Source organism: Danio rerio, chromosome 2, assembly GCF_049306965.1.
Source record: "Danio rerio strain Tuebingen ecotype United States chromosome 2, GRCz12tu, whole genome shotgun sequence".
Classification (NCBI taxonomy): domain Eukaryota; kingdom Metazoa; phylum Chordata; class Actinopteri; order Cypriniformes; family Danionidae; genus Danio; species Danio rerio.
Window position 1 is genome coordinate 40,297,918 of NC_133177.1, and position 24,240 is coordinate 40,322,157.

Genomic DNA, 24,240 nt, shown 5'->3' on the forward strand with positions numbered 1-24,240 from the left:
GTATACTCGCAATAAGCACATGTAAGAAAATATCTGATTTATAATACACACAACTGTACATAAAATTAGTTTTATTTTATTTTTACACAAATTAACCCTGATTCATCCATCATACTGAAAACACCAGGTCAAATCTAGCATATTGCATTAGAGGATACAGTTGAACACAGCACATTATATTTTTAGTCATCCAGGGATTCTGTACACACTGAAAATGTGCGTATAATGCATAGTGTATGCGCTTCTATACTGCAGAAACAGCAAATGTAGTATGCCATTTTAAACACAGTCATAAAGACACCACACACGCGCTTGATACCAGAGCTTCTCGTCTGCCGTACCACGTCAAACGCAGTACAGCCTTGATGCAAGACCTTCAAGCAAAACAAACACAAAAACAAGAGGATTTATCTAGCTGGCCTGCAGCACATGGTGCGAATAGTGTGTTTACTAAGAGAGTTATTGCTCTGTTTTCCTCAAGGACATGAGAAAATTACACTAGAACAGGTGTCTCGTGCTCTCAGACGATCAAACATGAGAGACACCATATAAATCAACACACACACACACACTATATATATATATAAATAAATATAAACACTGAGCCAAGAAAGTAACAGGCAGTATAGCACACAGAAAGCATTTGAATGTACAGTAAATTTATGACCAGTAAAGTCACTAAAGATCCAAAATCCTGTGTATCAGGTTGTTATGAGTTTCTCTTTGCGCTCTTCAAGGGACGCAACACCTCAGCCATCTCTAATCTCTTTTTAATTAGTGTGTTAAAGCCTCACACACACATACACACACACTCTGTATCATTACGGACTTCTGCACCGATGACAAATGTAACGAACACCAATCCCTCATGACCCAACATGCATTCAGAACAACAACACACAAACACCCTGAGGACCCAAAGTCTGTTTGTCACAAGCGTATGTGAGAAGCAAAAGTGTGCGAAAGGGAAAGCAGCCCACAAACATAACGGTGGGAGCCGGCATTCCTGCAGCTCACTCATTTGAAACGTACCCCGCTACTCCTAACACAACACCACACGCATGTTTGAATGCGCAAACCTTTGCTCTTCGGTATCAGTTGCCTTTTTCTTCTCTATCGGGATGTATTTGAGTGAAATAGCTTCTCGAACATGTAAAAAATGTAGGAAGGACTTGAGTTTTCTAACCGAGATAATTTGAATGGTTAAGTGAATGTTTGCAAAATCCCTTTAAGGCAAGTCATTTCACTCGGCAGCCATCTTTGAAATGCCTCTAGGGCATTTGGTCTCAATGGCGATACATTAAATTCTTTAAAACTGCTTGTCAAGCTTACGATTACATATTTGGAATCATCAATAAAATTAAACAAACACTTGGGTTGCCCAAGCTAATGCACATATGCACTCAAAAGGAACAAGATCACGACACCGTCGTCAGATCACGCTGGTCTTCTAGAGTCATTCTCAACTTGATCTTGATGGCAAATCTCCTACAGATATGACAGAGACTCTTTGTTTACAAGTTTGCGGGCGTTTGAGTAGTTGTTGTCATGTGATGTGCGTTTGACTGAACGGACTGTACCCAGTGTTCATTTCATAAAGATTTCCAAACCAAAAAAAACGTTTGTTTTTAAGTGTAGCTGTTTGATTTAAACGTACAGATACCACGCTTTATGAAGATATATTTCTTTTTTTTGTGAAGCACGTATTTGCTGAGATTTCAGTTCATTTGCTGACCACAAAAAAAAGAAAAAAAATCTGTCGGAAAAACCCATGTCTGGTTCGAGCTTTTCCCTAGGGAAACGTCAGTCTATATCAATAAATGATTTGGCTCCTGTACAACTAGAAGCGCTTCGTTTGCCATATTGACAGTTAAACTTTTCCCTTATTCAAAACTATATAAGTAACATGTCTTGTGTTTTTTATAGTCTTTGATGGTTGGACTATTGTCATTTTTCACAAAGCACAACAGTCAGGTCCCAGAATTAATAACGCCACAATGAAAGTTATACTTTACGATAATTGATAAAACTTTAAAGACAGATTTGATCTCAGAAGTTGTTTATTGATTCTTTGTATCAAATGAAAGTTTGAAATTTGATTCACCTTGTAGCTGGTTGGAATAGTCCATGGCTTATAATGCTTCGATTAAGACTTAAAAGTCCTATGAAGTGCTTTCAAATGTCCATTTTTTATTTGATGCTTGACTTTGTCCCACCCTCTCTCTGTGTTTCGGTTGAGATTTAGTGTAGCCTCTCCCCTTTCTGAAAAACAACCAATAGCAATTTGTTTGATCACCGCCCTGCCAGTGAGAGCAACTAGGTATCGCTGCAGCCTAGAGACCTCCAAGTGGGAGATATTACACAGCAGTCAAATGTTTCTGCAATACCATTCTTAAGGTATGTGTATGACTTTTTTTTTAGGACAACAGTATCTGTAGCAGAAAAAATATCCAAGGATGCCGTTTTAAATTGTAAAAAACAAAATAATAATAATAATTGGTTTTTGAAATAAATAAAGACAGCCAAAATCAAGAATCCATTTGTTAACTGTTCCAAAATATTTTAAATGTTTCCTAAAATAAAATATATTGTCTTTAAAAGGGAAACATGTTTTTTTTTTTTATCCAGGGTTATCATACTGTCAAATTCTTATACCGGCCCATGCCAACTCTGAGGTTGAGTTAGGAGTTAGGGTAGATGCATTAATAGAATACAACAGGTTACTGTGAGGTTGGGTTTAGGGTTGGGGTAGGTGTAGACATTCATAAAGCACAAAATTGGACTATGGCATGTACAAATAAACAAAAACTCCAGTTTTGTAGAGCCCACTTGGAGCCTAATTCCCACCCACATGGAGCCGTCTCCAACCTCGGTTTATACCATTCTCATTGAGAGTAGTTGAGCTCAAGTTCATCAAATGAAAAGCAAATGAGAAGCGTCTTGAAGGGGGCGGGGCACGTCAGATACTAGAGAGTATTTGATTGGTTATGATGAGATGAGAAACTGTATGATGTGATGTGAATAAAACCATTGATCAATTTGGGTGGAAGTAACATACTGCAAGCTTTACATAAATCAGTTTTATCTCTTTTAAATGTGATTTTGTCACTGTTTTGGAGCACACTAGCTTATAGATATCTTAAAAATGAATAATATTGATAATACATGTAAAAACTTTATTTTAATTTCAATGGACCTTTAAAAATATCCCAGTAGAAATAATAGTACAGCTGAAATTCACATTATTCCATGTGAATGACAATGCTGAAAAGCACATTGGTTAACATTTGTTGTTTTTATTTGTGCTATATAATTGAATCTCGCTGGCAGGTTGCCCTGTCCTCACACCCGTAAACACATCATCAGAAAAAAAGATGTCACTGAAAAGGAAAGGTAACTCCACAGATAAATCATTTAAATAAATGGAGGCAAAATTTCATGAGAGTTTCAGTTCTGATTTCATGGCAACTTCAAAGGCCAATCAAAGTCATGTGCATTCCCTCGAAATGGGCTCAATGAGGTCACTGACACACAAACATGAATTCCACTTTGCCTCTGACAATGAACACCGCAACAAGTAAACGCCTGACCACGTTGCTGTATTACTAACTGTGGAGATCCCCTGATGAATACAGCTACGAAAAAAAATGACCGCGCATACACACAGGCTGACAGGAAAGAGTCGTAAACACACGCAAGGTTCTTTGCAGTTCCCGCACGAGCACGTTTTATTAGCTACGCCGTTAGTGGGAAATTACGAGCCACACGGGCTGGTGATGAATCTTATCTAGGCCAACCTCACTCCGTCATACTATGTGATGACCTTTCAGAAAGCGTGCGCGTACCCTTGGAGTGCCATCTTATGCATATCCGTTGTTTTTGATGCGTGCGCCAGTTTATAAAGACGTTTCGTTTGTGAGACTGTTTGTCAAAGTGAGTGAGTAGCTGTTTTATTATGGGCACGCACACACTGTTTAGCACAACCCGTGTGAAAGGCGGCACACGAGGGTGATTGTGTGTCCATCTGTTGTAGTTCTGGCAGAGGGCACGCATAAAGCGAAATGCAGCGCAAACGTGCAGTTTTCAGTCACAAACACACAGAGAGCTGCTGGGGCCCCTTCACTGTACCCCCTACACAGGTTTCCTATTCACACATCATTAGCACGGCAAGAGGGGGAAAAATAAGAGAGGGAACATGTGTGAGCCTGGTGCATGGCGGTTAAATGTAGGCCAAGCTGATTTCAGAAAAATTAGGCAAATCATTTCTGTTTTAAACAATGGAAGACTAGCACATTGTTTGGTAATGATACCAACAGTAGGGTGCTACACTGTTGTTGCACGTCCACATTACAAAGGAGAGTTCACCCAAAAAATGTATCCGTTTTGCATTTGTTATCCAAGTATGTGTAAAAATGTCACACCATATAATGACTCAAATATCACTAAGGATATTACTTCCGTTTCATGCATCTGACAGGGAAAAAACCTTGTGCGCTGTATTGTGGGATGCAGCTTAGTGCGCTCTGTGCTATACTGATGAGGCATCTTTTCCATGTGGGCTGGACGGTGGACAAATGTAGGCCAACTTGATGTGGGCTTAGGAGGTAAAACGGGAAGAGTAGGAAATAAAGTAAGATCTAGATAGTGACAATTCTTTTTTCAATCTATTTTCTGATTAGCAACACTCTTTAAAATAAAGGTTCCAAAATAAGGTCTTCAATGTAATGCCATTAAAGAAGCTAAGTTAACCTAATTAAAACTTCAGTTAAGAGCCCCTAAAAGAGCCATGTTTTCATAAGCTTGATGAATGTTTTTATAATCAAAATAACTTTTTTTCCACTATTAAACCCTTTTGTGTAAAGGAAATTTCCATTAATATTAAAGCTTCCTCACAGAATCAATGGGATTTTTTTTATATGGGCTGAAAACTGGAGTAATGGCTGTTGAAAAGTTTACTTTGGCATCACAGAAATTAACCACACACACAAAATAATCAAGCATTATTAACGTGTGTATTACAGCGTGTTTGTATGGAGCCAGATTAGTCTCAAAAATTAAATATTTAGAAAGTATAACTCATACATCCACAAGACATTTCACAATTACAAAATCTAAATTTGGAAAATCAAAACATAATATAAAAAATATGCTAATGCAATTCATAAATTCAAATCATGATTCAAAAATATGCAGATCCAATTCTTAAATTCAAAACACAATTTGTAAATACACAAATCCAATTAGTGTATTCAAAACACAATAAAAAAAAAAATGCAAATCCAATTCGCAAATTCAATACGCGATTTAAAATATACACAAATACAATTCGTAAATTCAAAACGCGGTTTAAAAAAATGCAAATTCAATTAGTTAATTCCAAACACGATTCAATAACACACAAATCCAAATCATAAATTCAAAACATAATTTAAAAACATAAATCCAATTTGTAAATTCAAAATAATTCACAAACACACAAATCATATTCATAAATTCAAAACAATAAAAAAAAACGCAATTTATAACACAATTTATAATTTACACAAATCCAATTAATTTGGCAAAAATACTTGTGATTTTTACTTGAGAATTGACGAATTGTGTTTTGTACTTATGAATTGTGTTTTGATTTTACAAAATGGATTTTGTAAATGTGTATTGTACTGCGCATGTATGAATTTTATTTTGTAAATGGATTATTTTTGAGCTCTATACTTTTGACATTTACACATAATGCAAATACCCAATTTCATTATAGGCTGGCCATTTTTCACAGAACTATAGTACTTTAATGAATTAATTTGTAAACTGCAAAACTGAAATTAGGTTAACAATTAATGCAAGCACAAGTATTTGTTTAAATTGTCTTTTTTTCCCTGGCTTTTCTTCAAGCAAGCCTCATGAGTGTACAGAAAAGACAGAATCACCATTAAAAACTGAATAAATCCAGCAACATCATGTAGTTTAATGTAAATCCAGCTGTCACCTAAATCTTTTAGGAAAGAATTCAGTAGCGAAAGCTGACCTGGAAGTGCTCACGGCAGAATGGTTGGCTTTGGCACAGACATAAATAAACAGACATTACCTACGACGCCCATTCATAAACCAGAGTACCGAAACCCACGTCCTACAAAAACACACTAAAACAAGCTAAACATTCATAATCAAACTAAAACACTTGCGGAAAGAGCAAACACACACACCTCTAAATATCAATACGCACACACACAGGGATAAAACACACAGGCTCAGACGTGCTCATTCCTGAGAGGATTTGGCTGGCAGCCTGGGGCAAATTTTTTAAGGGAAGAGGGAGGGAGACGTACATTCCGTCTAGACGCGGTCATCAATAGTGCACAGTCTGCCTGTCTGTCTGTCTGTCTGCCCTTCCCAACAGCCGTCTACACACATCCACAGTCTAATCTACAACATACAGCTTGATAAGAGCCACACACACAAACCGCTCGCATACTCGCGCGTGCAAAACTAACATACTCTGCCGGTGATCACAGATTGGCTTGGAAGGCTGAGAGCCATAAACACACAGAGGAACAGTCTCTCTCCCCCTCTCCTGCTCTCAGATTTCACACAGTCAAACAGAGCTCTGTCTGTTCCCTTCCCTACACATGGGCGGCTTTAAATAGTCTATGAATGGGAGATCTGTATGCGCTCGTGTTAGAACTGAGTACTCTCAAGTGTGCGCCGCTGAAAAGCAGCAACCGCATAAGCCTCCCATGGCGCTAGGCTAACATGCACCCACACGTACTCGCACATGCACAAAGACATTGTCAGACGCAGTCTCGACGGAGATGAGTCTTTGAGGTGTGTTCTTTGGGCTGTGGACCCCCATGGTTCATTACAGAAGCTCAAGCAGAGTCATCACACACTCTGACGTTGGCAACGGCCCACGCTGCTCTCTGTAGGATGCAAGGGGGGCAGAACGTGACCTTCTCTCTCTCAGCAGGACACACGCATAGTCTGTGGTCAAAAGGGCAAAAACAAAAGAGGACAAAACACAAACATCTGGATGCTCGCGTGGCAGCTGCGAACCTCCGCGCCATGTTACGAAGGGGGTCATGGACAACGTGGATCTATTTTGATTAGCTAAGGGAGTTTTGCACTTGATCTGCAGTTTTTTGTACTGACATCAATGGAAAATGTCAGTCAATTTTATGTGTGTACGAGCTTTAAAAAATTATTTAGAAACAAAAAATTGAGTTATAGGCCTAAAAATCTAAATCCTTTCTAATAGAACAATTCACAGTACGATATATTTCCAAATGTTTGCAATTTTCTACTTTGTTTATAATAAATACTTTTTTAAAATCAATAGTTTTATTTGGCAAGAATACATTGAACTAATTAAAACAAGAAAGAGATACTTAAAATAAAAACATTTCCATTTAAAATAACTGCTGTTCTTTTGAACAAAATAGAATAATAAAGGTTTTCTAGTAGGGCAGCAAAATATATCGTTTTAGAATCAATTTCGCAATGTGATCATTCACAATGGTTACATCGCAGGATTTGTATTGTTGAGATTATATTTTTTTATATATTATAATTTTCTTTCATGTGTTTTTGAGGTCTGTGAATCAGGGCTGAGCGATTAATCGAAATCGAATCGCAATCACGATTTAAAGCGTTGCGATTAGATAAATCGCAAGAGACTGCAATATGAAATATATGATTATTATTTTTTGTCCCCACCCAGAGCAAATGTGTGACTGCAGCCTGTGTGTGACAGTCTTACTAACCAATACAGTGAGCACACTTTCGTTCTACCCAATCAGAATTGTGAAACCGAACTATGCGGAACGCTCACAATAAAAACAAAAAACAAAACATGCAATTAGGTATTTTCCCCAAATTGCACAGCCGTACTGTGATTGTAAAAAGATTTTAAAAGCATTCAAGGACAAGAAATTGTACCATCTGTAACTTTAATAACGAACAGTTTTATAGAATTCTTATACAATTACCTGAATAATAAAGGCACTAAATCAAAGGAAAATGAATGAATGAATTACCTGAATAATGTTGGACTCTGAAAATGATAAAGCATTGTTTATTTCAATTCTACATATATTTTTTTAATTGTATTGATATTTGCTTGTAGATGGTTTATTATATTTTATTCAGATGCACTTCTCTATATAATCACCCCAATCAATCTAAAACGATTAATCCCTTCCAAAGAGATATATTCAAGTCAACTGATGAAATGTTATTTATATCGCTATATATATATCGCTTTAATTTCAAAAGCATTCAGGGATAAGGAATTGTATTATTTGTAAGTTAATAATGAATAATATTATTGCATTATTCTCATTATTCAATAACCTGTAAAATAAAGGGACTAAGTTGAAGGTATAGGAATGAATGAATTACCTGAATAATGTTAGACTCAGAAAAAGATAAAACATGTTCATCTCAATGGTATATTTTAATTGTATTGATATGTGCGTGTAAAGGTTTATTTTATTTTATTCAGATGCATTTCCCTAGAGAATCCTCCCAATCAATCTAAAATTATTCATTCCTTCCAAATAGAGATATTTAAGTCATCTGGTATTTATATGGCAATATATAGTTTCTAGAGGACCAAATAAGCCTATTAATGGATTTCTTCAGGATTAAGTGACACCCAAGAAAGGAGTAATGGCTGCTAAATATTTAGCTTCGACATCACAGGATTACATAGACCAGACCAGACTATACAAGAATAGACTAGAATTTATAAAGAGAAAACAGAAAGGTCAGCCTTAAGTGTAGAGATATTTCACTATATTAGCAGGCACGTGTATTTTAATCAAATAAACATAATGCTATAATAGTAATAGTACTAGATTGAGCACATTCACTTTAAAATTACAACGTGTGCATCAAACCACAGATAACACATCCTGCTGTACATACATTTTCATATGAAATGCTTTTTATAACCAGAATGCTCCTCCCCCAATGCTTCTCGTCTCCAGCTAGTAATACCAAGCAGCAAAACCTGGTTGAGGTTAAAAAAAAAGCCCAACATACCTCCTTCAATAAGAAACACATCGACAGGGGTAAGAATAATTGTACTAATAAAGACTTATTATAGTCATTATCACTCATTATTTGTTGATATTTGCCAGATTTGTTGGCCAGGTCATGAAGAAAAAAAGAAAAATCGAAATCGAACATGGATATGTGATAGATTTTCAAAGCATGCCGCCTACCCAAACATTATGTTAGCTGTGTGAGTGGGAGAAAGCAACTGGTCTCCATAGGTGTATGTCATTAAACCCTGTGTATGGCACAAGAGAGTCAACAACACGGCAGCTTGACACACAAAACTACCAGTGCATTTCACTTCTGCCATTTTCAACAGCCCTAGAGAGAGGAAGAGACAGACAGACAGACAGAAAGACAGAGAAAAAGAGAGAGCAACTGCCCACCCACAGCGAGCAGAGTCTCATCCGCAGAGTTTGAGCTACAGACAGCACACACACATACACATTTTTGCTCTACACAAGGCGGCTCATGCATTTTGCATGGCAGAGCCTGTTAGGGGCCACAGTGACTGGTTTTGCATAGAGAAGAGCAGTTGAGAAAAAAAAAACGAAAGAGAAAGAGAGAGCAGTGTCCTATCCATCCCTACAAGAGGAAGCTGTCAACACACATCCACCCTGATAGGAGCATGCATACACACTCGCACACCATCAATCATCAATCACACTCAATATTCAGCAGAGGCGATCAGCACGTCACACACCGCGTGTAAAGTGGGTGCTTTAGACAAAATAAACAAACATGAGCCCTTACAGACAAAACAACACAGCTAACACTGGTCAATATTGCCATCATATACAACCTTTAGATAACTGATAAACCACAAACACCTAAACAGTAGTGTACAGTAGATGCTTACACTAATATGAACATGCGGTTCCGCTGTACAGCTTTACATGGGTTCTTGCATTACAAACCTCAGCACTCAAGCGTACGATAGAGTTGCCTTTAAATGTCTGTGGCATTAAAGTAGTAACCTGGGTTCAACATGGGTTCAGCTAGACTGGCAGCACAAATGGACACTCTCCTTTTATTTAAAATGAAAAATAAATGTAACATAAATGTCCACTCAGTTTATGAAAGAACTCAACAAGCCAGTGTTTAGCGGCTGTTGAACACGTGTGTTCCGCTAGAGAAATCAAATATATATACTAGATATCACATACGGACACTGAGCATGCTTCAATAGCGCCGCCACATTTGTACAGTGCTCCCTGGACAAAACTAAAGCCAATATGAAGATGCTGGAATTTAGCGCTGAAAAAACGAGCAAAGAAAACAAAGCATAAAGGCAGAACATTTCATAGGTAGGATTTTGTTTATGTTTTTTGTATGTTATGAATATTTGTGCTAAGTCACGTTATTGATGATAATACAGTCTCTTAATGCATTGACTATAAGGCAAAGTACTAAAATGGCAGCTCTATTGACACAATCCTTCCAGTAGACAACAATAGCGTAGGCAACATCTAATGTAAATATCTATGCAGAGAAACGAAGAGACTCTGGCAACTAATGCTATGGTTACTGCTAATGTTTTGGGGAAGCATATTTATTTCAAAGTCTGTTGAAAAACTAATTGCAACCATAGATATTTACATTAGGTGTCACCTACGCTATTGTTGTCTATGGGAAAGACTGTGCCAATAGAGCCTCTATTTTAGTAGAGGGCAGCGCTCCATTGAAAGGAATGTGGAACCAAGATGCAGCAGAGGACTGTGGCCATCCAGAACCAGAGACATATACACATATATACATATCTATGATTGAGAGTTTTCTCGAAGGTCTGTATGCAAAAAAAAAAAATCTAATTACGAAAATTATCATTTTACATCACTTTTCTACATTGATGGATTAGTGACTGAACTGAGCATTCCTTACAAAGAGCATGTGTTTGTGTGCATGGAAATGTATTATCCTCCCTCCCTGTTAAATTTGATCTATTCTGTGTACTGAAACACACCCCCTGTCCTGCTTTCACTTCTCATTCTAACAGAGGGAGAGATTTGTATGTGAATGAATCTCCGTTATGAACGACTTGCTCTCTTAGCCGACAATAATAAACATTTTTAGCACTGCAGCATCTTGTCATATTTCATTTACATTGTTGGGTTATTTTATTAAACAAAACTAGTATAAGCCTAGCATTTAGTGCGAGTTAGTGCTATTTTGCCCTATTGTCAGTGCTGTAAGAGACTGTATTAACATCTTTTAACGTTACTTGTTTCGAACAAGTTCATAACATACAAAAACTTAAAAAACGAAATCTTACCTATGAAATGTTTTGCTTTTGTGCTTTGTTTTCTTTGTTTGCTCGTTACTGAACCCGTAAACAGTGCTAAAGTCCAGCATCTTTACATTGGCTCTAGCCTTGACTAGTGCGGTTGAATGACATTTGTCCTGGGAGCACTGTAATATCCGCAGATTACTTACAAAATTCTCAGCAGAAATAGCAAAAAATGTCTGCAGAATTTTAGAGCACTAAAATAAAACATAACTTTTTTTAAAATAATAAATAAACAAAATCTAAAATAATACTGCCGTTTTATTCAACGAATAAACACAAGCGCATACATTAAATTGTAACCTTCTATTACATACTTCATATCCATTCACTTCAACTGTACGTGCCTGCAGGAACATTCTCATCAAACAAAGGCTACATGAGAGCATCCTAAAATAGGAAAATTTACAGCAGCGCATGGTGCTTTTTGGATCAAAAAATCATGACTGCTTAATTCCCAAGACTGTCGTCACATTAGAGAGCTGAAACGTGCTGAGACAAGACATAAACAGGGACTGATGCATGTCAGACACACAGGATTGCTTTCTGGGACAGATCGATACTGAGGATGTCTTGTATTAGTGATCAATATATACTGGACAGATGGCCAGTCATTCATAGTGATGACATCTCACACGACTCTCCTTTGTTTTGCCTAGAACTGTTCAGACTCAAATGCCTTCTGCTCTCTGGAGAGACACAAACGTGTGGGCTGGTACCGTTGTTCGGGTTGAGGAGTCCCCCAGCTTGACGCAAGCTTGGAACAGACTGTCCTCATAGAGCCAGGAGAGTCTAGGTTTGGAGCCTCCGCAGGGAGAGGAGGGAAGAGACTAGAGGGGAGGGCGATGTTCTTCTACAGCAGCCTGCCCCTCATTCCCATTTGCTCAAGTGGGAGGAGAAATTTACGGAACAGGTAGCCGTATGTAGTGCATTAATCACAACCATGTGACGTTGTGCATGCGTCTTCGTAGCTGTCTGCAGAACGACACATCTTCCTATGGGATGAGCTTGGCGTTAGGAAACAAAAGCACTGCAGCAATGGGGGGAGGCGAAAATGCTGTCTAATGAGATTGTGGTGAACCGGGGGTTGGAAACAGCAGTTTTACATGAAAAAAGTGCCTCACATGCATAGATGAGGGTTGCTGCAGGATGCATCTTCATGACCCATTTTTGGCAACTTCCTTGATGAAGCCAGACAGCCGTGGTCTATGCATTGGAATGCGTCAGAAGGGTCTTCGACCACAGTGTGAGCACACAATCATAGCGCTCTCAGTGTTCTGCGAGGAGACATTAAGATACATAACTTGCCAGAACGGTGAGGCGGTCTTGTAGAGCAGAGGGACTTACTGTGCGTCCCGGTTAGGAGTATATAATAGGAGTCCACCCAATGCTGGATTTGCACAGAGGAGGGAGAGGAGTATGTCATAAGTAGGCCCATGATAAATCTGCACCAGCAGAAAAAAATTCAGCCCATCATTCAGTCTAAATATTAAGTAATTCTGTGTAAATATATATTTATTCAGTTTTCATATTAATTCCGGTGATAATATTGAAAAGTATGTATATTTATAGATGATTTATGCTACCGGTCCAAAGTTTAAAGTCAGTAGGATTTTTAAATGTTTTAAAATAAGCTTATCCTGCTCACCAAAGCTGTATTTATTTAATAAAAATTACAGTACAAACTGTAAAATTGTGTAATGTTATTGCACTATAAAATAACTGTTTAAAAGTTGTTTATCATTTATTTAATAATTATTTCCAGTGATTTTAATGATGAATTTTCAGATTCATTACTCCAGCCTTCAGAGTCACTTGATCCTTCAGAAATCACTCTAATATTAAATATTATGATTATTATTATTAATGGAAATCGTAATTAAAGCAACAATGACTGGAGTAATTTCATTTGAAAATACATACAGTAAATAATAAATAAATATTTAACAATTTAACTTTTTTTACATTTAATAAATGCTGCCTTGAACACACTAATTTTAATTATTAATTAAAATTAATAATAAAATAAATAAAATAAACGGACCCCAAAGTTTTGACCGGTAATGCATGTACAAAACAATTTGTAAAGTAATATTTCTGCCTTTTAGTAGCTGTATTATGAGGGACACCTTGAAGCTTCAGATTGTTAACCTCAAATAAAAAGTTAAGAATTTTTTAAAAAATGTTTTACTTTGCGTTACATTTTTAGCTCCTATAGTCCTGGCATAAAAAAGTACACATTCGAATGTACAGTGATCCCTCGCAGTTTCGCAGCTTTTTAGCATAATTTGACATGCTTTTTTTCTTGTGTTCATTGCGTTCTGCATCCTGATTGGTTTGCAATGTATGTTTGCAAGTTTTCTCTCCAAAATGTCGACAAAACATTTTGCGCCATCAAAGGAAAAAGGCGATGCTAATCGTTGCACAAAATATTGAACGTCTGAACATGCTAAAGAAAAGTAGAAGTTACGCAGCTTTAGGGCACTATTATAAAATAAATAAATGAAGATCAAATGGTTTTGATCTTTGACTTCATTCTATAACTCTGGACTTATTTAAAGGTTTGAACTTTGAGAGTGTTTAAACAAGAGAGAAAAGTGTAAAAATGTTAATGCCTGACTGAGAAAAGTGTATAAAGTGTGCAGTGAGGGGTTTTACAGCCTTACAACATCTATAATAGCTATAAAAAATAAAGCGGACTACTACGCAGATTTCGTCTATTGTGGATTATTTTTTAGAATGTAACTTCAACGAATAACGAGGGACCACTGAGTTTAATAGGTAGCCTACTAGAATCCAATGAATTAGTAAAGCTGATCTGATAAATAATAATGTCTGATTAAATACAATAGTGTTTAAAGAGGTAGTATATAAAGAATAAACAATACCTAAAGAAAATAGTAGTAGGTAATGCTAGTATTTAAAATAAACACTAGCAACATTAAATGTAATATTAGCAAGCTATGTAACTACTTCTCAGATTTCACCTATTGCAGGATTTTTTTTTTACGTAACTCCCGCAAATAATGAGGGACCACTGTATTCCTATAGTTCAAAATGCCCTAAAATTCTTGTGCAAAAACATACATAAATGTAAATGAACAAATGACCAGTATTATTAACGCTTGATTGCTTCATCTACCCTATTTAGCTTTTCTACTCTCAATGCCTGATGCATGAAAGAATAAATTAAACACTGCTGCCAAATTGAAGTGCTACTATGACAACAAACTAATCCAGGGTATTGCTCATGTCTCCTGAGCGCATGAAATTTTTCTAGTGAAAAAAAGTGACGACAATCTTTTCCATGTCAGTTGAACCACCTGGCTCAACAGTCAAGCATGTCTTAACAAATTTGGGTTAGCCGCAGTCTGCGCCATCCTTGGGTTGTTCTGGCCGCTGGCTCTTCTCCAGGGTCTTGCCGAAAGACCGGTACAACAATATTCCCAGCTTGAGCACAAAGGGCAGGGCCCCCATTCTGCCCACAGCGTCCGAATGTTGAGCCAACAGGGAGGAATATGTTGTCTTAACGGCCAACAGGAACTCTGGGCTTTATATAAATAGGACAGATTGCCAAATCTCAGAGTGTGTGCTTCTTTGGGGGGCTTTAGAGTTAGTTAGTGATTTGTTTGTGCATGAGGACAAACAGTTGGGAATAAATGAACAGACCTCAGAGTACGTGAGCACATGGATTGCACTGAATTTGGTGGCAAAACTATAAAATAAAAGCTTTACATTGAATAGAGCAGAAGGAAAGAGTAAAAGCATGTCCTCAATCGGACACCTGCCAGGTTTTTATTTTTATATATACACAAGTAGCCTAAATATGCACTTGTCATCTGTTCAAATTCATCCGTTTAAACATTTGTATGTATTATTAGCATTTCGACATTTATCTGCGTATATACAGTGCATCCGGAAAGTATTCATAGCGCTTCACTTATTCCACATTTTTTGTTACAGATTTATTCCAAAATGGATTAAATTATTTCCTCAACATTCTACACACAATAGCCCATAATGACAATGTGATTTTTTTTTAATTGTTGCAAATTTATTCAAAATAAAAAACCTGAAAAATCACATGTACATAAGTATTCACAGCCTTTGCCGTGAAGCTCTAAACTGAGCTCAGGTACATTTTGTTTCCACTGATCATTCCTGAGATTTTTCAGCAGCTTAATTGGAGATCACTTGTGGTAAATTTAGTTGATTTGAAAACGCATACACCTTTCTATATAAGGTCCTACAAGGTTCAAACGCTAAGGATTGTTTCTACTGGCCCAATCGGACCAGTGGTTCAGATTTTTACTTGCCCTGCCAATATTCTCACTGGCCCCACCAAAAAAAGTTTATAGCTATTTCTTAGCCACAAATAAAACGAAAACGTGTCAAAATGTTTGTAAATCTAGAATTTAAATATTTAAAAAATGTTAATAAAAGTGTAATGAGCAAAATTCAAAGTGTTTTGAAATAAAAGATGGCTAAAGACCGGCCAAACTGACGGCAAACTGTACATAACTTAATTTTTTTAGTCATGGTGTACGCTCGTATATGTCTGCTTCCAAGATGTTAGAAACAAATGTTTTCCTTTAGCATCATCATTTGATGTTACCGCCATGTTGCTGTCTCTTCGCTGTACTAATAACATGCTCACAACATCCAATCGGATAAGAACCAAGAAGGTAGCATTTGAAGGCTTGAAAGCACAAACTGTTTCTCAATTCTAAAACTGTATTTGCACGCAATTGACAAATAGTCACAGGCAAATAAAACTTTAGTGACAAGGCAGCAGTGGCCCGATCAGGCCAGTAACGATCCTGTTTACTGTCCCGAGCATCTCACACACTGGCCCCGGGCCATCGGGCAGTCCTTATTGTTGAGCCCTGTCCTATATAAGGGTTGATAGTGCTTGTCAAAGCACAAACCAAGCATGAAGACAAAGGACCTGTCTTTCCGGATGCACTGTAGCTGTGAGCAGATTTTTTTAAAAACACAAAGACATGCATTTCATCTTCAAACTTGGAAACTCTGCCTACTGAGAAATCTCCCAGGTCAAAAATCCTGGATCATATACTGATGATAATTATCGGGTCTAACTCTTCTTCAGACTGTGTTTCTCTCTCTCTTTCCAACACACAGTTGCTGAATTCATCCACTCGAGCCAGATCAATAATTCTCCTCAATCACTCTCACTCTCTCCCATAAACACACACTCAGTGGCCTCCGCTCCCCTTATGTAAACAGAGACTGATTAGGTCATTCTGCTGCTTATTTTGAGGGCTTGCGTTGCATCTACTGGAGTCTCTGATATTTACACTGGAGCAGACCTGGAGCTCAACAACCTCCATCAAACAGACAAAACCGCGAGGCTCTTCCACCTCTGACCTTTCATTACCCTTCAATATCTCACCAAACACATGCTGGATGAAGATAAAGCTCCAAAGACACAATGTCATGCTAAGCAAATTCCTGAAAATGCCATGTTTGCAGAGGTCAGACAGGGAGTATAAAATAAAGCAGAAATCTTTGTAAAACTGGACTGAAGGCACAGTCATATTAATCCTTTTCTGCTAAAAGAAAAAAAATTAGGAAGTTAAATTCAGTAATCTTAACAGGAAATCATACAATCAGGTGTTATTTGGTTGGAAAGTGACTTCAGTGTGTGCGATGCTTTATTTACTGCTTTTTGAATATAATTTTAAGTATGTGTATTTTGTTAAAAACAGAACAAGTACACAAATACATGATGGTATGTGTGTGGTATATGGTATTAGGCAGTGGTTAGAAATCAACTGTAAGAAACATCTGATCATAAAGATATGATTATATTTGTTGAAGCTTTACAATTCAACGCTACTTCAAGTTACATCTTGTCTAGCTTAAATTTACCATTAAAGGTCTAATGAGATTAAGCACGCTTTCACACTTGGTTCAATTGCCTGGACCGAACCTAAGTTCGATTTGCCCCCCTTTGCCACCTTCTCTGCTGGTTTGTGTTCACACAGTCTTTTTTCCTTCTGAACCCAGGTACACTTGCATCAATGAGCATGGAATAACTAAGAGGCGACACTAGTGTGATTTGGGAAACTCGCCGCGGCATCTAGTGTCGCAGCGGCCATTTTGGAATGAAAATTCCAATAGAACAAGTCTTTAGCATATTATAAGTCTGTAAAATAAACTATTAAAAGTGTTGATGATTGTGTTAGTAAGTGTTGTATTGTCATCTTTCAGGTTCAATGTTATTGCGCTTTTTAAATAAATAATTAAAAAACAAAGCAGCTGCTTGCCATCACGACAGCAAAAAGAACAAATCGATGGACGATTACTTTTTCTCCAAAATGGCAGAATAGTAGGAGGATATCTATAAGTTAGTGTGCCCAAAACAGTGACAAAATTTGCATTTAGAAGATATAAAGCTGATATAAACATGTAAAGCTTGTAATTTGTCACTTTCACATATATAGAGCAAATTTCCTTTGTTGTTTTACAAAGGGGAGGAGCTAATCCATGTCCCACTCTCTCTTCGTGTTTTGGTTGAAATAACGTCAAACATCAAATAACAATGCACATTTCGAAACAATTCAAGTCAGTGTCAGTTTCACTTTTAATTACAATTATCATCACCATATATCCAGTCAAACTGGAGGACCAGAACTAGTTCAAGGGTGGTAGGACTGGGCGATTAATCGTTAAGTAGTCGAAATCAACATTTAAAACCACTAATTGTTCACATTTTTGAATGCCTTGAGACAGCATATTTTCCATTACAATAAAATTATCATTTATTCAAAAAGATTCAAAACTTAAATATTATTTACAGGATACAGATAGGTTATTTTATTTAGAAGAGATGCTGCTTATTTTATACTTTGAATATGAAAAACGTTGAAAACAATTCATTTTGTTTCCAAAAGAGCAAGTTATTTATTTATCTTTATTTTTTATAAGTTTTAGGCAATGTGTGTTTTAATTTCGGTTGTTCAACGTTGAAGTTCAATAAATAATCAGAGATTGTAGCTTGTGCTTCGTTCACTTATTTTGAAATCAAGTAATGCACCCTTCATTCAAAAATCTCTTGTGATATGTGAGCTTATTTACCCTATAAAACTTAAGGAACTATGGAGGACAAAAAATAAAATAAATAAACGAAATAATCGTTCATCAATCGTAATAGAGTTAAAATGTTCAATTAATCAACATTTGAGGCCAAATCGCACCAGCCCTAACAAGTGGTGTGTCTCACATGACTAAATGGAAACAGCAAAGCAAAGCAAAGCAAAAAAAAAAAAGGAAATGCAGCTATTAGATAGGAAGCAAAAAATCAAGGGGGGTAAAAAATCTGACAACGAAGGTACGTCAGAGATGAGGTTTGCGGTTCGAGCTACAGGACGGCAGAACAAAATACATTAGGCAGGAAAATTACAGGTTTTCTTTCGCAGATTTAAAATGGAAGAAAAAAAAATGAAAGTGGAAATAAGAGCACGATAGTGGAAGAATTAGCCTCCTCGCCTGAGGTGCATGAAGTCACTGATTTCACAATTACAAAAGGAAGACAGAGAGACGCAAACCGAGAAAGAGAGAGCGAAAGAGGAAGAGAGAGAGAGGCAGCTGTCTGGTGTCTGCACCGCAGTCGCTGTCTCATCCTCTGTGGGAGATCGACAGGACTCCATCTGTCTGCCAGACACGTCTACACGGCACACCAGCCCTCAAACCATTACAGCTGCATGTCTATCACTGTCGTACAATCAAACAAACACACATGAGCTAACTGTATGCCACCTAAGTGGGAAGACTAGGACAGCTAAATTAATGGGATCATGAAAACTCCAAGTACAGGCACATGCCCAAATGACTGCGTTCACACCAAAGGCGTCGAGAGCATCCAAGTAGCTGGAAATCATTCTTTTTCAATGGGAGCCTGCAGCGATAAGCGACAAGTCTTCACGGTTGTGGGCGTCGAGGAGAGTTGAAATAAAGTCAACGTTATAGTAATGTGCTGTGATGCAGTTCAGTGGCAACCAATCGGAACAAGTCATGTTCAAGTCCACCGCTTGAGAGGAGTCCAGAGAACACAGTCCTGTGAACTTTGGTTCTGACCACAGTTGTTCCCAAGGGTTTGATTATTGCGGTTACTGGATTTCCAATTATTTACAAAGTTTTCTTTTAGGAAATGTGTGATGCGCATTAATTTTTTGTTTTTTTCCTTTAAAAAAAAAGCAGGTATCTCATGCTAACTACAACAACTTAATATTTTCGACATATGGACACATATTGGATAAGTGGAGCAAAACCACACCACATGAAACAACTTCATTTTTCGTTGTTAAATTAATTTGATAAAAGGGACACAACACTTTCACGCTAGAAAGCATGTTCTTTTAATGTGGGATTGTAACTTTAAATACAAGATTAATGTAGTGAATTCTCGCGGCCGGAGCTGTAAAGTCAGACAGCGTTGTCGCCAGGGTGGCCAGAGTGAACTTTGACACACTCGCCACCCTCGGTGTGAATGCACAGTGACTTGCATCGTTTTTGACAAGTGCCAAGCAGACTACTGAAATCATTTTAGAAAGAAATTCTAAAATCAATCTAAATATAAACTGGGGTGAGAAAGCTAAATATATTTGTGTTTGGTAAATAGGAAAAAAAAGCAGTGCGACAAGTGTTCCTATAGTGTTTCTTGTCAGGTGGTCCCTATATAGCATATGAGCCTTAACCACTCGTGCTCTATTGACCTTATTGTAAAATGCGGAAGTGCGCCTGTTTTGACGATTGTTTTAGAACTTACGATTCAGTCGCCTATGGGAGAAATGACTAGGAATAATAAACGGCAGAAAACGATCAAACTACTTGCTCTACAAACAAATGTTTGCATGACTATACAGACCAAGTAGAATAATATAATAAGAAAATATCAGTTTGCAACATCAAACAGCGAAACGAGCAGTTTTTAATGTCTAAAAATAAATGGAAGTGAATGAGACTGGAAATCTCAAGCCAAAAAGATTCAAATGGCTGCGCCACTCGTCGGCCAAGAATAAGGTGAATAGACACCCTAACCGAATACAGCGCTTGACAACACAAATAAATACAGACTTACAAAAACACAAAAACTGTCCAAGAAGGTTCCTGCGCTGAATTCTCTGGAGCAGCAGCTGTGCATCAAAACCTAGCCAGGCAGCATCTTTAAGCATGCACATTTCACCAAAATGAATACAAAAATAACTGGACATCTCTTAAGTTCTAAAACTAAATATTTTTTACTTCATTATTATTTACAGCAAAATCCTCTAAGTAAAATTCACTTAGTTTAGATAGTATTTGCTTCTTCTCTAAATTAAATTAAAGTTATACAAGTTAATGAGACAACGAAAGGATTAATAAGGTGATGATTGTGCACTGATGATGAACACCTGCTGTTAATAAACAAACACAAAGAGAAACACAAAACTACAACTGACTTCAGTCACAGCCTTTGATAAAATCAACTGAAATATAAAAGATTGAATCTCTCAAAATCTCAGCAGAGGATCATTAAGCAACTCAACAAAGAGCAACTTTACTTATAATTGTCCTTTGAGGGACCAAATGCTCTCTGAACTGAGTACAATATACTCAGAGGAATTTGCTGTGTAATTGTAATTAATATGTTATTATTGTTGCTATTTGAGGGATATTTAAATCACCAATTTTCTCAGAAATATGCTCCATTTTGTAGTTTTATTAAGCTTTTTGATAATGCTCTGAAAACAAATATATATATACTTATATAAATAATAAGCAATAAAATCTTAAAATATTTCAGGCATGTTTCAAAATCTAGCGATCTGTCAACCTAGGTTGAATTTAAGGGCCTTATAGACTATGCCACCAGAATATGCCACCTCCTCTGGTCAACTCACTAGTTTTAAAAAACCCAGCCAGGGTTTCCAAAAGCACAGCAGACAGGGGAGTCAGTGTCCTTGATAAAGTGGAAGAGGACTGCATCCGAGCAGACTGAAGTGCCGTGTGCTGAAGTCTTGTGATGAGGGTCTGATCGTCACCAACATCCACGCGGACACCTGTGGAAACTCTGAGTCACTTGTTCTGCCGCTCCGGCATCACAGATGTTTAGAGTTAACATTTCACCCAGTAAACTGATGAGCCTGTCTGCCCTGCTTCCCGTACACAGACACACACACACACACACACACACACACACACACACACACACAGACGCCCGCATAACAGTGACTTCTTGATTTGGACACCAGCAGAAGAGTATGCATATGTTGTTTCTCTTTAGCGGCTAGACCCGTGTAAGCTCAGCGTCTAGGTAATGACCTTTCACGTAAGCACATATGCCTGTTTACGGTTCCTCCAAAAGCAGTTTAACAAATCTTGCAAGCGCCTGTGTACTTGACATCACTTCAATCTTAAGCAGTGATTGTTAATTAAAATGTGAGGAAAAAAGTGAGATACAATTTACGTTTTAAAAACGTTTCTGCCTTGGCAATAAACTGGAACAAGTAAGTTGAAGACAAGTTTAGCAGTTGCAAATTTTAGTTGCAAGTTATTAATAGAATATTTTTGAACATTGTTTTAGTAATCTGTGAATTAATAGTAATTTTTAAAAAATGCTTTATTTTTATTTTAGTTATTATATTTACTTTAAAAGCAAAGCAAAGATGGGAAATATTAGCTTAAGTGTTTTTGCAATCTTATTTTTAAATATTTTAATTTAATCTTATTTAATTTGTAAACTTATCAGATACCTAGAATTTAATAAAATTTTATTTTTGTATCACAAATAGGCATGAGACGATAACCATTTTCAAGGTATAACACGTTTGGAAATTTTTTTTTAGGACAACAGTATCTCCAGCAGAAAATATATCCAAGATGCCGTTTTAAATGGTAAAGGGAAGAAACAAAGTTTTAGAAACAAATTAAAACAGAAGTCAAGGAATCATTTGAATTATTTAGCCTGACATGTTTACTGCTTTAAAATATTTTAAATGTCTCTTAAACTATAATATAATATAATGTATTCAAAGGAGAAAAAAAAAAAGTTTCAGTTTTTACCCAGACATTTAAAAAGAATGTATTTTAGAGCAGTAACCACAATACAGTCAAAGCGTGATGTTTTTATCTAAGGTTATCATACCGTTAGAATCTTATACCGGCCCATGCCTAATTACAAGGAAAACATAGTGTGCCGATAAATTGTAAAAATCATAAATAATTTTTAAAACAACATATATTTGTGTATGTAAGATCATAACGCTAAAAAAACTGTGTTAGAACATGTAAAACACAATAAAAGGTATTGTTTACATGAAAATGAAACCTCATTTCTTTTTTTTCCACTGAACGCAAAAAAATACATTTTCAAGAAATTTTCAAGAAAACCTTAAACCATTCTCTTCTATAGCAGGAAAAACAAATACTATAGAAGTCAATGGTTACAAGGTTTTCAGATATCTACAAAAAAAAAGTTCCACTGTTTTTAATATACAGTGCTCAGCATATATAACTAGACCCCTCACAAATCTATCTTTCAAATTTATAATTTTAATATAAAGCTATACAATATTATATTTATGCATAATACATTAGATTAGTCAGTACTGAAGCCAAATTTGGAACTTACCTAACAAAATAACTTACGATAATGATACAAAAACTTGTACACCCAAACACATATGTTATAGAGAAACATTAAATACAAATTTTAAAATGAGGAAAAATCAAGAGAAGAAAAAAAATTGAAAAAAGTTGTTGATATATTGTAGTTTGTACATTTTTTTTTTTTTGCATTTTTTTTGCTTGAATTTAACTGTATTATCTTTCAATTACTAAATTGGTTTGGTGACTAAAATACTATTTTAATAAACATTTCTGTTTAATAAATCTGTTTTGTTTAAATGCACCAAAATACATTGCCTATATTCACCGAGATGTGAATAAAATTATTGATTGTCAAAATGGGGTCTACTCATTTATGCTGAGCAGTGTAAAAAATAAACTAAAGACAGGTGTGAAATAAGTGAAGGGTGAGTAAATAAGGACAGAATACATTTTTGGGTGAACTATCCCTTTTTGGGTCATTGCATCTTAAAATAAAACTCAAAGTTAAGAGCTTACAGGAAGTAAAAAAAAAAAAGGAAAAAAAAAGCATGAAGTCAGGTGCAAGACACTGCCAGACAGGGACGTGTCGGGAGTTCGGCAGTTAACAGCTCGCTGTGCAAAGAGCAGGTGTCAGTGACTCACTCGTGTTTCTGGGAGTTTGATATCTCACCCTCAGCTGAGCGGAGCAGAGACGCTCTCAGGGGAAGTTTAGCGTGTGCGTGTGAATCAATTTCATTAGTGTGCGTTAAGCAGAAGTGAGCCGAGAGTTACAGTGTAGCTGGCTGTTTGTGTGTCAGGGTGAGGTCAGTCTGTGTAGCAGATGTGACTGTATGACTGACAGACTCAAGGTCTGTTTTAGTACATGAAGTGTGTGTTGGGGGAGGGTGGAAGGAGGAATGCGGTTTGGGTGCTAGACGAGACACCAGACGGTATTTCCGGCACACTTGCATAAGCACACAGGAGAGACTGAGGCTTTTCTTCCGCACACACAGACAGAACACAATCATTTGCTCTCGTCGGAACGGAAGAAAAATAATTGTGTGTGCTGGAACATTACAGCACGGTTAAACCATTAACTGCTGCCACTTGCATTCGAAAAAGAAAAAAGGGACTCTGGCAGCACCGACAGGGGGTCAATCTTTGTCTAACATGAGCACAAAAAACTAGAAAAGCTCTGGCTTGGTCAAGTGGGTCATGAGACATGGCTGGTCAATGGGAGGGAAACAATACAGATCTTTTTTTGCACTAGGTTGACCTTTCTATAGATTCTACAGCACGAGGACACTTTG

At 36.9% G+C, this 24,240-nt stretch overlaps 1 protein-coding gene and 1 long non-coding RNA gene across 2 annotated transcripts in view; both read right to left on the reverse strand.

The window, feature by feature from the left end:
* The window catches only part of skila (SKI-like proto-oncogene a), a 49,738-nt gene that overhangs the window by 20,304 nt on the left and 5,194 nt on the right, over positions 1–24,240 (reverse strand). The window lies entirely within an intron of this gene.
* LOC141378479 (uncharacterized) lies at positions 1,119–8,083 on the reverse strand. Its single transcript, XR_012393123.1, has 2 exons — positions 3,176–8,083; positions 1,119–3,127 (listed from the first exon to the last, which is right to left on the reverse strand). It is a non-coding gene; the product is annotated as an uncharacterized lncRNA (long non-coding RNA).